Consider the following 15,309-nt stretch of genomic DNA (forward strand, 5'->3'; position numbering starts at 1 on the left):
AAAGGATAACCTCCAAATATTTCATGATTTATTCCTTAGGACCTAAGTTTCAGTTTTGGAAGAATCATATAGAAGAGTTATTTGATTAAAAAGAGAGAGAAACTTTTCTTTTCACTATCTTTCTTTCTGTCCACTTTCCCAAACATTACGTGATATCTGGATCTTGCCAATATAATTTTACTTAATCATTTTTATGAGAATTAAGTTGCCAAACTTTTCATCAAACATCTACCAAATATTGGAAAAATACTGACTTTGTGGTCACATTTAATTTAGTGTGCTACAAAAAAGATTACAAAAGATTGCTTTTATTAATCAAAGTGAATGGAAGAAATGGATATATTTTCCTGGTAGCCTGTGGTAACATTGACTTTAACCTTGGAATACCTGAATGAAATGTCTTATGATGAAAAATAGTTGGGAAATGTAATCCCAATATTGCGCTTTACCTAAACAACACCTATTTCACTTTAGAAGATGCATTTGTTTCAAGCAAAAATACAATTTTAGTCTCTTGCTGAGAAAATATTGCGAGAGAGGGAGACAGAAAGGAGAGAGAGAGAGACAGAGAGAGAGAGAGAGAGGGAGAGAGAGAGAGAGAGAGAGAGAGAGAGAGAGAGAGAGAGAGAGAGAGAGAGACATCAGAATTGAGAAATCTGAGCCAGAACCAGGCATGGTAGCACATGCTTGTAATCCCAGTATTTGGGTGGCTGAGACAGGAAGATCAGGAAGATCACAGGTTCACAGCCAGCCTCAGCTACTTAAGTGAGGCCCTCTGCAACTTAGTGAGACCCTGTTTCAAAATAAATAATAAAATACAGGGGTGGGGGTGTAGCTGGGAGGTAGAATGGCCCTGGGTTCCATTCCCAGAACTGTAAAAAAATAAGAATAAATTGAGAAACCTCTTTTTTTTTTTTTTTTTTTTTTTTTTTTTTTTAGTGGGCTTGTTAGAAGTCACTTGGGAATCTGGAGCACAGTCTATGTTGTGCAATTCACTTCTACAGCTGGATGACTGTTCCTGTGATTTTAATTTAGGCTACCCTGCGGTTTGGGGGGCTAAGAGAGCGCCTTTGTTCACTGGCACAGTGCTAACTGGCTGCCTTTTGTGGGGAGAGAACAAGGTGTTGAGATGAATAGCACACTGGGAAGCCCTGAACAATCACAACACAGCAACGGGCCCGATCTCATTTTGATTCTCCTGTCATCCTGCACGGATTCCCTGCAAGACAAGAATGAAGGGTACAGAGGGAGAACTCCTACAAGATGAGAACAGTAAATTGTTTTTTTGACATGGAGCTTTGGACTTTGCCCCTCCCCTTTGAAGGCATCTCACAAAGACCTTGAGAGCCCCAGAGCATCAGGCAGCATCTTTCTTAAACTGATCATGAACACAGTGTCATCACCACAACCCAAGGTCACAGGATGGAAAATATGCCATATTCTTTCTTTCTTATTGCCTTTATGCTTTGAATTCTGTCTTCTCTGTGGCTGCTTGGGCTTTTTTTTTTTTTTTTTTTTTTTTTTTTTTTACCCTTGCTTCTCTTTCCACCTCTTTGCCATGTGCATTGAGGCTGCCTCCAGCACGTCCATAAAGCATCTTAATGTCCTCCTGTGGAGATCCAGCAGCGAAGGGTTCGCTCATGTTTCCATTAGGACCCTGGACTCAGAGATCTTTATATCACAGCCATCTGAATTTGCATTAGACCATGGGGAACATGTCATCTACGTCTGGGGACTAATATTTTGGGTATATTTGGGAAAAAAATTATAGCTTAAATTCTTCCGCAGTCATATAGCTGGAGTCCAGAAATCTAGTGACAGTAGCATTTGCTAGGGTTTTAGCTGAGTGACTTCCATAAAAGTTAATTGAAATCACCTGAAACGGAGCCTCAGGTGATGCTGTGAACAGGGAGAGTCACCTCGTAATTGCCTCGTTCTCCTTTATCCTCTCCTCTCGGCTTTAATCGTAGTGCTAGAGAGGACAGGCTAGATTAGCATCTTATGGATGAAGGCGAAATGACATAATAATTAAAAACAAATGCACCTTGCTTTAATAAAGCATTTCGATATAAATACAAGACAAAACACATGTTTTGAAATGTCAAGGTGACCCAGGGAAGTGATAATAGAAAGATGCAAATGTCCATGGCACACAGCCCCCCCGGGAACAGATACTGGCCCAGCATGGTGGTCTCACACTGGACTTGGAATCTAGGAAAATTAGACACTCCTTTGAAAAATGTTCACAGTCCAATTTCTTATGAAATGTGATAGATAATTCAAAATTTGTGTTGAAAGCCTGAATTAAATAATTGAGAAAGGAATTCAGAAAAAAGATCCAGTAATACTTCAATAGGTTAACTGATTTTTGTAAAATACTTTAATATTCGTGGTGGAGTATGCCTAGAGTCCCAGACCTTGGGAAGCTCAGCCTCTTAGCAAGACCACCAAGAACGTAGCAAGACTCTGCTTCAAAGTAAAAATAAAACAAAATCTCTGGATCATTTCAACAATCTTGTAAATCACAGATAGGATTCCCATTTTCAAGATAATCAAAGTAATACTGGACCAGTTGTGCAGACTTTGCAGACAGAACTGGATTTGTATCTTGCACTACCATTTACTACGTGAGGGTTTGGGGCAAGTTACTCAATTTCTTAAAGTTTCGGTGATAAATTTAAATGAAAAATAGTGTCATTTTTACAGTACACTTTAGGGAATAAATGATATTTATATATAGCTCATACCATTCTGGCACATCCAAGAAACTTAAAATGTTTTTCCTCTACTTTTTTTCTTACAAAATGAGGGCTTAGTTAATGACTCATAGGTAGTGAATAGCTAAGATGAAATTAAAATGAGTCTTCTGACTTTTGTCCCAAAGTTGTTACCCTTTATATTTTGCTTCTTAAAGCTACAGATAATCATATAATATTTGCATATAACTTCGCCCATTTTCTAATCAAATTAGAAAAGGATTGCAGTTAAAGAATGATCTACAACAAAGAATCACACAAATAATAGAACATGTATTCTCAAGGAAGGGAATTTCTTTCCTTCCAAGTGAATTTAGGAAAATACGGGGGAAATGAGAGAAGTTAGCACTGTCTGCCAAAAGCCACATAACAAAATGTATAGAATCGACTGCAGTGGAACACTGAAAACCAAAATCCAAATATAAAATAGATAGTCTATACAGATAATAACACATTGTGAACTTTCCTTCTCAGTATCTGGATCGCTCTCTGGTGAGTTAGTTATTTGACCTTATTAGACATTTTATGCACACAGCATCTCACAGGCTGTTTTCCTGAGGAAAGCAGTTTAGAAAATGCTCCATTTATAGCACAGCTCAATGTCTTGGTTTACCTGGGACAGTTTCTCTTATAAGTTCAACCCTTTTGCTCAGAAATATCCACATGTGTATGCAAAGTGTGTGCTCGCTCTATCAGTTAAAGACACAGGCTTGCATCATGAAATGCATGGGACATTGTCATTTTTATCAACCCACGACTAGTCATCATCATTATAGTCACTTGGGCTCGTGAAGGTCATCCCTCTGTGTCACAATCCAAATCCTAGTGACTGGAGACGTTTGACAAATAGGATGTGAAAATGAGGTTGGACATCAGGAGGTTACAGAAGGGTCAGTTATCCCAGGAGCAGAAGGAAGGCAGCCACAGTGGGATGTATCTACTACAGCAGAATTAAAGCATGCGACACCAACATTTAAAAGAAGAGAATGTGAGAAGTGGGATCTCTCATGCATTGTTGGTGGGATGGCAAATTAGTGCAACCACTTTGGAAAACAGTGTGGAGGATCCTCAGAAGAATGGGAACAAACTTACCATTTGCTCCAGCAAGACCACTTCCGGGTATCTACCCAAAAGAAAGGAAACCAAACTAACAAACTAATGCGTGCGTATCTATGTTCATAGCTGCACAATTCACCATAGCCACACTGTGGAACCAGCCAAGATGTCCATCAACAGATGAGTGGATTACAAAACTGTGGGATATGGACACGATGGAATTTTACTCAGCCATAAAGAAAAAAACAGTTATGTCATTTACAGGGAAATGGAGGAACTGGAGGACATTATGCTAAGTGATATTAGTCACAAAAAATAAGAAATAGGATGCTTTCCCTAATCTGCAAATGCTAGGGAGAAATGGATAACAGGAGGCACTCTAGATGAAGGGGATCCAAATAGCAGGGCAAATTAGGCAGCCTAACTGAGGAGAAGGAGGGGAGAAGAGGGAAACTGTCTAAAGCACATGATGTTCTTAAACAAACATATCAAAGTCAATCACTAAGCCAAGCATGGGAAGGAGGAAGGGGAAGGGAATGGGGCGGGAATTGGGTGAGGGCTAATTGGGTGATATGTCAATGTATGTCTTCATCATCTTTTTTTTCCCATTGAAATGTATGAATACAATGCACTAATAAAAATTTTTAAAATAAAAAATAAAATGAGGCCATAAAAATAAATAAATAAGAGTTCCCAGTAAGGAAAGATAAAAGCACCAGGAAGCAGAGTATCTAAACCAAGTACATGGATGCTGGGTGTCAACTTCTAGAGTAGGAACCAATACTCACTCAAGACTTAGGTTTGAAGTGTGTGAAGTTATCTATTCATTACTCCCTTAGACCTATTGGCCATATTGATTAAGGGTCCAGGGAGGCTTCCTATCAGATTGTGATGGAGACATTTTATCTTACGCTATGTTGGTTTAATGTAATCAGTTGTTTGTCTTAGCTCCTCGGACAGTGAAGATTAACTGCAATACACTAGTTATGTAAGATGCTACACATGAGCTGGGAGTGGTGGTACACACCTCTAATTCCAGTACATGGAAAACTGAAACAGCTGGACTGCAGGTTGGCAGCCAGCCTCTGCAATTTAGTGTGGCCCTACCCAACATAATAAGACCTCGTTGCAAAGTAAAATATAGGGCTGCCGGTGTCCTTCAGAGGTAGAATGCCTCTGGGCTCAATCCCCAGTACTCCTCCTCCCCCTAGAAAAAACAATGCAACCCGTGAAGTTGTTGCTTTCCAGCCACTTAATTTAAAAGCAGAATTCCATCTGCTTTGATCTAATATAATTCAATTAGGATGGAAAAAGGAAGGTAGAAAACTTAGTTTAGCACAGTAAATGATCCTGAGAGGAAGAAAAGCAGGCAATTGGGAGAAGTTATTCAACAAATGTTTATTGAGCACCTGTTTCTACTGGCCAGCTACCTGTGCCTAGGGATTGGGGTCAAACTGGTACTAAATGTAGACTCAGTCTTTCTCCCTGTGGCACAGTTTATTGCAAACATAGATTAAGAGCTAATTCTCTAGATATTTGCCTTTTTCTTTAAAGATAATTCTGCAAGACCAGGTGCAGTGATGCACATTTGTATTCCAGGACTTGGGAGGCTGAGACAGGAGGATCATAGGTCCAAAGCCAGCCTCGAGGCTATCTCAGCCTCCCAAGTCCTAGGATTACAAGTGTACATCACTGCACTTGATCTTGCAGAATTTATTTTTTAAAGTAAACAAGACAAATATCTAGAGAATTAGCTCAAATACGAAATAAAATCAGGTTGGGGGTACAACTTGGGGGTAAAATGCCTCTGAGTTCAAACCCCAGTACCAATAAAATAAATAGATAGATAGATAGATAGATCTTCTAAGGAGGTAACTTATTTTTATTTCCTTTGTATACGTCCTCTTTTTCTTTTTCAGCTTTTTGAAAATTTGAGAATATCTTTGAATTAATTTCCTATTAGATTGATCACTGAGTTTGAAAGTCTAAACTCACGTTTCTTTAAAGTACTGATTTTGCTATGTCTTATCTTGGCTACCAGTTTTTAGTTCTGTGCTTCCTTATCCCAAAGAGCCAGACTATATGCTCAAGGACGGAGCCTATGAATACTTAATCTTAATTAGCCTATCCTGTACTTATTCTATTCCTGGCCTTAACTATTGCTCCATAAATTCTCATTAAAGCCAAAGGTATCCAATGTACATTGATGGCTGCAATCAGGCTATTACCTGAGCCTCAACAAATCTGACCACACATATAATACAGATATAATCATGGCTACATGCAACCCAAAAATTCAGTATCATAACTGAACACTATATTTTGGAAGCAATTAAAATAATTTGCTTTTCTTATGTATGTGCAACCCCAATCTCTATATCAATGAGATTTTTTTTTCTTTTTTACTGCTTAGAAGGAAACTAAAGAATACAATTCCATCATTTGACTTTTGGTGTTTGCTCCTTTTAATGCAGTCATCCAAGAGACATAAAATGCACCTTTTCTGCAAAAAGCTATAGTAACTTGAAGACATGTCTATTTTTTCTCTTGCTTATTTTTCTGAGAGGAAACCTTGAATCTAGAACCTGAAGGTCACTTGCAGTTGTGCAAAGATGTCGGGAAAGATGAGGACAGCCAAACTGGAAGGTCACCAAGGGAGTTGCTAATGTTTATTTGTCCCACTTCCTGCATTTCACAATATTTTTATAACATTGTATCCTTGTGAAGAACATAATAGGTAATACATAACAATTTACTCCTGAATAAAAATGGGAATCAACCTATATGTCTATATGTGCTTCTGGGGAGAGGGATTACACATGCGTGTATGTGTGCATGCGCGCGCACGCACACACACACACACACACACACACACACACACACACATCTCATTGCATTTAGTTAGTATTGGATTAGAGAAAGTATTTGTATTATAGATTCAACTATGATTTTGTTCTGCTATATATGTATTATATGTATAAATACATATAACATATTCATTACCCTTTATTTAGACAGCTTATTATTTAAGCTAGAGCTCCTAATAAATGCATGCATTTCCCTCCAAAGACAATATTTCTAAAAATGCTTTTAAAAATGTGCACTAAGTATTAATCTTTGAATATGTTAAATGTGCTTCATATAATAATTCTCCTTAAAGAATTATCACACAGTACTGCTCCAAAGCCCAGGGGAAACAACGTCTAGAGCTAGGAGTTGAGGAACAAGGAATTTTAGCAAAGGAAACTGCTCGCATAGTGGAGGACGGCCTCTGGTTCCTCTGATAGACGGTGGGCTGTGAGGAGGTGGAGGCTGGAGCGCATTGTCAGGGTGAGGCCCTGAGAACCGAGCCTTCCACTGTGCGTCTTTGCTGGGTTTTAGGTGAAAGGCATGCAAGTGATTCACTAAGTGATCGCTTTGGTGTCTAAGAATAACTTAGTTCTAGTAATAAATTCTATTTTGGCATCTGGAGAACACATTGGAAATGGTTCTATATTTAGAGCACCCAGTAGTGTAATTCTTAAGGTATTTCTCTGCTCCCGTGCTGCTAAGCTCATGGGGGCTAGAGCTCTATATGCAGATCTTGTCAGCTTTGTGTCTCTCGGCACCAGGCCAGAACTTGAACCGTCATGCATCATCAACAATTGTTTGCAAGCTTAATTTAACTTGCTGTGAAAAACAAGTCCATCTTAATTTTTTATTAGGGCTTAAATTAGCATTCCCTCTTTTAGGAAGAGGAAAGGTTATGAATGAAGTGAAAGAATAAAGTAGGAGGAAATAAGATAATTAGGTTTAAGTTTTTTTATTTTATTTTATTTTATTCTGTCTGAGCTAATGGATACAAAGTACTCTTCAACATATCAGGCAATGTTCTAAGCAGGCAGGCAGCTAATTAACCACTTGACCAATGAGCAAACTGGGCCACAGACAGGTCATGTAATTTGATTAAAGTCACAGTGCAAATAAGTATCAGAATGAGTATTTGATTTAGGTCACTGCTATCGTTTGTATTTTGAATGTACCCAAAGTCTTGGTCCCCAGTTTGGTAGTACCAAGAGGTGGTAGAACTCGTAGGAGGTGGGTCCTAGTGGGAGTAAGTTAGGTCATTGGGGGTGTGGCCTTGACAGTGCTATTTCTCTTTCTCTCTCTCTTTGCTTTCCATTCACTATAAGGTGAGCAGCTTTGCCCCATCATGCACTCCTGCCATGGTGCTCTGCCCCACCACAGTCCCCAAGTCCATGGAGCCAACAGACCAAGCACTGAAGCCACAGAAACTGGGAACCCAGATAAAACTTTCCTTCCTCTAAGTCTTTATCTCAGTCATTTTGTCACAGTGATGGAAAGTCAACCAACAAAGTCATAAAACAAAAGAGCTTACAGTCTCCATTGAAAAATTAGTTTCCTACAGAATATTGTGAGTAAATAAATTAATTCATAAAAGTTGTTAAGGAAAATAAAGAGGCATTTACGGAAAATTCACAAATATTGCAAATTCATAGTTGTAACAATAAAAACAAAAAAGTCTAGGGTTGGCAATAAGTAATTCTCCTCCAAATGGATATTGTCTTTTACTGTGCGTTAAGTGTAACAAATTTAGCATTCTAGGTAAAATCTATATATGTTAACTCTTGACATGAACACATTTATATATTCTGTCAACAAAGAAATACCTGAGCAGGTACCACATACAAGGCAAGTCAAACCGCCTTCTAGCCTGAGGTTTGGTAACAGGCATAAGGGTAGCTATAAAGCCAACCAATAGAGAGCGCACAATTTGGGGGTACAGAGGTGCTCTCCTTCTGGGGAACTGAAGAGATCGAAGACAACTTGGAGCAAGAAAGCAAGGAACATTCAAGGGAAACACACAGTAATGTAGTTCAACTGGTGAATACAGTGTCTGGAGAAGATGAAAACGTACAAAATACTGGCCCTGGTGAAAACTGTGAATGCAAAGACGAGGTGTGTGGGCATTTGGGGGAATCACCACCGAGGTATCTATGTATTATTTTTCTACCATCCAGCCTCCTATCCACACCAGGTACTGTGACAACTGCGTAAATACAAATATATCACAATATAATAGAAGGGACGAGTACCTTGGCATAAGATAGATCGGGGTGTTGTTTCAGGCTCTATCTCAAACTCTGAGCTCTCAGACACTTTTTATTTGTGATTGTTTTGCTCTTCATTCTTTTTCTGTAAAATTAAGAGAATAGTGATCAGCAGAATTATTATGGAGACTAGTTACAAACCAAACCATATTATCTGAATTTATAACTATTACTGTTACCTAAGAATACGCATGTCATCTTTTAATCATTGCAAAGTTTCTACAACCTTTTAGGAAAGAGAGGAGTACAACTGATACTACATTTTGGTTCTTATTTCTCTGTAGAGCGAAAAGAGGCTATATATTTTTACTTAGAGATTCTGTCAGTAGCTAGTGATCTCTATTATTTAGTGCTCTAGTTATATTGCTCTTACTCAAATATGAAGATAACAGGTCACTCTGCAGGTGTGTTCTAAGCAACAAGAGTTCATGGAGACTTGGTCTGATCCCCCCTCCTTGGTCACAGGTGTAACCAGGGGCTGCTATTCTTGTGATCTTGGGGAGGCACAAGTGCTATCTAGGAAAGACTGCTCTGTTACCGACATACTGTCTTATACTCATTTCCTACTTTTATTAATAAAGATGCCCATGGACACAGTAAAAAAAAATACTAAGTCTGTTTATTAGGACCCTGCTATTACTGCTATGGATTTAGTTCTTGCACCTGTAATTGTTTCAGGCACAAATGCTCACAGTCAGGACAGAGAGATAGCCACAATCAATTCCGATTAAGGCTACTAACCCACAAGTGAAAAAAGTAGTAACATTCTTAGCATTATGAAGCCATTGCATGTTAAGAGTCACAGGAAAAAAAAATGGGTGTGTGATTTGTATCTCTCTGATTGCTCACAATGTTGAACATGTTTTAATACATTTTTTGGCCATTTGAATTTCTTTTTTGTGAAGTATATATTTAGTTCACTTGCTCATTTTTTGTTTGGGTTATTTGTTTTCTTAGTGCTGAGTTTCTTGAGTTCTCTGTATATTCTAGATATTAGTCCTCTATTGGAGAAAGAGTTGGCAAAAATCTTCTCCCATTCTGTGGGCTCTGTTGAGGTTCTTGATAGTTTCCTTTGCTTTGCAGAAGCTCTCCAGTTTAATACAACCCCATGTATTTATTCACCTTTTGATTTCTTGTGCCTTTGGGGTCTTGTTGAAAACGATTTTACCTGTTCCTATGTGTTGCAGTGTTGGATCTATGCCCTTTTCAAAAAACTACAATTTCTCTGGTCTAATTTCCAATTCTTTGGTCCATCTTGAATTGGCTCTTGTGCAGGGTGATAAAGTGGGGTTTATTTCCAACTTTCTGCATATAGTTAACCAGTTTTGCCAACACCATTTCTAGAAGAGGAGGCTTTTTTTTTCCCAGTGTATGTTTTTGGACCCTTTGTAAAAAATCAGTTGGCTGTAAGTGTGTGCCATGCTCTTTTTATTACCTTGAGATTTCATACTATGATGGCAATCATTAAAAACAGAAAGAACAACAAATGCTGGCGAGGATGTAGAGAAATGGAAACTCTAATACATTGTTGGTGGGATTGCAAATTAGTGCAACTACTTTGGAAAACAGTATGGAGGATCCTTAGAAGAATGGCAACAAACCTATTATATGATCCAGCCATACCACTTCTGGCTATCAATCTACCCAAAAGAATGGAAACCAAACTAAAAAAAATAATGCATGTGCATCTATGTTCATAGCCACACAATTCACAATTGCCAAACTATGGAACTAGCCAAGATGTCCATCAACAAATGAATAAATTATGAAACTATGGGATATGTACGCAGTGGAATTTTTCTTTGCCATAAAGAATAACAAAATTATGTCATTTCCAGGGAAATCAATGGAACTAGGGAACATTATACTAAGTAAGATTAGTCACTCACATAAAGTAAGAAATCAATTCTCTCCCCTATATGTGGAAGCTAGGGAGAAAATGGATCATAGGAAAAAATCTAGATGAAGAAGGAGAAACTATAGGTGAGCAAATAAGGCAACCTAACTGAAAGGAATGGGGGTGGGAGAAGAAATTCCCTAATGTATATGATGTACATTATCAAACATATTAAAGTCAATCACTAAGCCAAACATGAGAAGGAGGAAAGGGGAAGAGAATGGGGTGGGAAAGAGGGAAGTTCTAAATGAATGATGTGTGTATGTATACCTCTACCATTTTGTACTCCATTAAGAAGTATGACTATAATACACCAGTAAAAAAGAAAATAAACAAATGGCTGTGTGTGAGAAAATTCAGATGTATGGATCTTTTGGTAGACATAGGGGAACTTCCCAGGCTACTTGTCCACTTTCCATTTATGGATCCCTCTTTCCATACTTTTTCCTTATATTTTTAACTTCTAAGCAAAACTGAAAGATTTGTCTCAACATAATTATTTCAGAGCTCAATCCTCCAGAGATTTTAAGAGCACGTGTTCCTTTTTTCTTCTTCTTTGTGGTTTTAAGTTCCTGTAATTTTTTTCTTCAGAATTGAATTGAGTAAGCCACTTATCACTCCTACACTTAAAGTCTGCCCAAGTCAGTCTAAGAACTCTTTTGTGACTGTCCTTCCGGTACCCCAACTCTCTCTGTGTCAGCAGATTTTATCCTCTTAATGAATATGCCCTCTTTCAGGTCATTGATATATTAAAGTGAACAAAAATCTGTCCTAATATTTATCCCCGTAGCAGTCCATTAGTTATCCCTGACCAGTTACCATTTCTACTACCTTCAATTGCAGTTGTTCAAACTATTTTCCTCTCACTCAAATATCTCATTTCCTTACATCATAATGGCTGACTTTGTAAATCAGTTTTTCTGTACTATATTAAGAAATATATTAGGGAAAGTACATGTACACTGTTCCTGTTTTCTCCAAATAAATGATTCGTGTCCATTGTTCAAGAAAACTTTATCAGTTAAATAATACATTGTCTCTTTTAGTGAACTAATATTATTTCTCTACTTCAATACACTAATTTTTGCATAAACTCTTATCCTCTATTCTCTCTAGATTCCATTTGAGAAAGAACATACAAATTTGTATATTTTACTGAACCTGATTTGTACATTAAACTTTATAATTTAAAATTGTAGCATATATTTTAAAAGTTTTCAATCTACACTGATTTTATATTTTAAAATAAAAAATACATTTCATATATTGATATTTGTCTGAAATGATTGATAAGCTTTGGGAGTTAAACTGTTCTCTGAGAACCAAAACTCATGGGTTACGTGAGTGTGTTAGATTTCCCTTGCTGTGAAAAAATTCCTGAGGTAATCAGCTTAAAATAAAGAATGACTTATTTTGGCCCATGGTTTGAGAGGTCCATGGCCAGTTGGTCTGGTTGCTCAGAGCCTGTGAGAGCATATTACATTATAGTGGCAGGGGTGCATAGTGGAGGAAACCTGTTCATTTCATGGAAATGAGAAGCAAAGGGAAAGAGGAAGCAAACATCCCATAAAATCCTTTTCAAGGGCACATGCCCAGTGACCCATCTTCTTTCATTTAGCCTGCTTCACAAAATTCCCACTGCCTCCCAACACTGCCAAGCTAAGGACTGAGCCTTTAACACATGAGCCTTTGGGGACATGCAAGATCCAAACTCTAGCAAAAGAGCTACTGCCCATGAGCCCCACCACACCAAAGGTAAACTTATCATCTATATGTCAGTTAGGGTTCTACAGCAAGACATACAGTGGGATAGATGTAGATCTTGAAGAGGGGACTCATTATGGAAATTGACTCACTGAACAATGGCGGCTGAGTAGTCCTACAATATACTGCCTGCAAGCTGGAGACACAAGCGAGCAGATGGGGTTATTTAATCTGAGTGCCAAGGCCTGAGGATCCAGGGTGGTATGTGGTTAGTAGGTGGGGTTCCATGTAAATCTTAGAATCCAAGTTCTTAAGAAACAAGGAACAATAATTTTTATCTTCTCCAGAAGAAAAAGTAAATCTACCCTTACTCTGCCTTTTTAGTTTCTTGGCTCCTGACACATTGAACGTTGCCCACTTACATTGGTGGGAGTGGATCTTTTCTCAGTCTACCGATTTAAATATGATCTTCCAGAAACACCCTCATCAACCCACTGAAAAATAATGTTTAATCAGCTAGTTAGATTTTTCTTAATTCAGTCACATTGATACATAAAATTTAATCATCACAATCTAAAACTTTAAATAGGTTCCTAATATAAGAAAACTTGGCCAAATCTTATGGGTAATGGGTTTGAATCATAAGCTTTCTTCAAGAGCTTATACTCTTGTAAGTGACTAAACCAAGCCTAAAAGTCCCTAGTTAAAAAAATGTTGGAATGAAACTTGAGGTTCAAATATGATTGACTGCCACCTATTGGTGGTACTTTGAATCGCAGGATCCACTCATGGTTTGTTGACCTCCTAAATATGGCGATAAATCTCTGGAATGGCACTTTACTTTTACCCTATTAATTAACATACATATAAATTATAGAGATTTTTCATATATATTTTAAGATGCCATTGTCTTCATCACATAGATAATGTAGATGACTTCAAGTTGGATTTAATCATATTTATTCTGATTGTGAGTAAATACAACTTTTACCCACTGCTACAATGCCATAACTTTTAAATTTCAGTTAAAATCTAACTAATTTATTCCTAATAAATTAGAAAATCTTATAATTCCAAGAGAGTGGTGAGTTTCTTTATCCTGACTGAAGTGACTTAACTATTTTCAGTGTATAGTTGTTGTTTTCTAACTTTAGGCCTCTGGAAGTTCTGAAATCTAGGGGTGCAAGAGGCTAGATGTTTGGCAAATGGCCTTTGAGTTTTGAATTTCACAGTAGTTTTTCAACAATTTGCCTTCATCACTATCAGTTACTTACAATTCATAATAAGATAGAACCATGGTCAGATTTTTCAGCAAGGGTGAAAAGATCTAGGATGATCTTAGAAAGAAAAAAGACTGTGATGCATCTCAAAAGACTTGCTAGGCTCTTCTACTCTGATCTAGGAACATTATTAGTATTAAGACTTGTACAACAGATAATTAGGGACCTTTATCAGAAGTGCTACTCTACCCATTGCATTACAGGGCCAATTTGAACTTTAGTGAAGTTCCCTTTCTATATCTATTCCACCAGTAAATTATAATACATTATCAATTTCCATTATATTATATTATCTATTTCTATCAGTTTCTGTCAATCCCAGTGTCATCTCCCTTTGGACAAACTTACAAGTTTTTTTTCCTGTCTTGGTCTGTTTTGTGATGCTGGAACAGAATGCCTGAGGCTATGGACTTTATATAAAAAAGAGGTTTACTTTGTATTACAGTTCTAGAGACTAAGAAGTCCAAAGCTGAAGAGCCACATCTGGTGAGGGCTTATTGTATTAAAACACAGCAGAAGATATCACATAGAGAGAGAATAAGAGCAAGGGACAAGAAAAGCGGCCAAGTGCACCCTTTTATGACTAGCCCAATTGGGGGATAAATAACTTTCTACTCCCACAGTGACAATCTTAATATATTCAGGAGGGCAAAGGCCTTGTGACTTTATCAAGGCCTCTTAAAAGTCCCACTTCTTAATACTATCGCAATGGAAATTAGATTACCAAATGTGTTTTAAAGGAACATTTAAACCATAGCCCTGTTTTTTAGGCAAACAACAGCATTGAGACATGGATGTCTTTGGCATTTTACAAAACCAAAATCATCAGTTGATCAGTGCTAATGGCTAGTTCTTTACATTTCTAAAAGGAGATCCTTCCTTAAGCCTAAAGTGTCTTACGAAGTGCAGTGAGCTTAAATCCTATTCCTGAAAAATCCTGGACATGAGTATCCATACAACATGACTAAACAGATTACATTTGACAGTTTTCTTTTTCCCTTCAGTGTCTATAAAATTCTTTATCTTCTACAAAGTACAACAATTCATTTGTTCTTGGAACCAGCCATTCTCCATCAACCATACCCTATTAGTTTATCACCCACACCCTTTTACTCTCATAAGATACTATCCCTCCCACAGCAACTATAAAATATCACAACAGATGCTTATCAGTAGCTGATTCCCCTTTTTAAATAAATGGCAATTTGTAATTATATAAAATTGTCTATCTCTGATGGTAGAGAATTTGATTGTATGTGTAATTTTTGTGCTGCATACATCAGAAACAAAGGTACGAATTATAGTTTTAAGTTTTCCATTTTGTTTTTATGCAGTACACTTGAGAATATCCATTACTTTAAGTAACTTTCTTTTTCTTTCCTAATGTACTTTATCTTAAAATTTTGCCCACTACGGACTTATAGTAAGAATTTAATTAACAGGGAAAAAAAGAATTTAACATGTTCCACCTCACTAATAATAAAGAAATAAAAATTAAAATCAGA

At 37.4% G+C, this 15,309-nt stretch overlaps 1 pseudogene across 1 annotated transcript in view; it reads left to right on the top strand.

The window, feature by feature from the left end:
- The first annotated feature begins 1,129 nt into the window (after positions 1-1,129).
- LOC308263992 (trafficking protein particle complex subunit 13-like) overlaps positions 1,130-15,309 on the top strand; it is a 33,360-nt pseudogene continuing 19,180 nt past the window's right edge. Inside the window, exons 1-2 of the transcript in view lie at positions 1,130-1,239; positions 6,973-7,069. The product of the transcript in view is annotated as a trafficking protein particle complex subunit 13-like (transcript). The remainder of the gene's footprint in view (positions 1,240-6,972; positions 7,070-15,309) is intronic.

Source organism: Muscardinus avellanarius, assembly GCF_963383645.1.
Source record: "Muscardinus avellanarius genome assembly, chromosome: 6".
NCBI lineage: Eukaryota > Metazoa > Chordata > Mammalia > Rodentia > Gliridae > Muscardinus > Muscardinus avellanarius.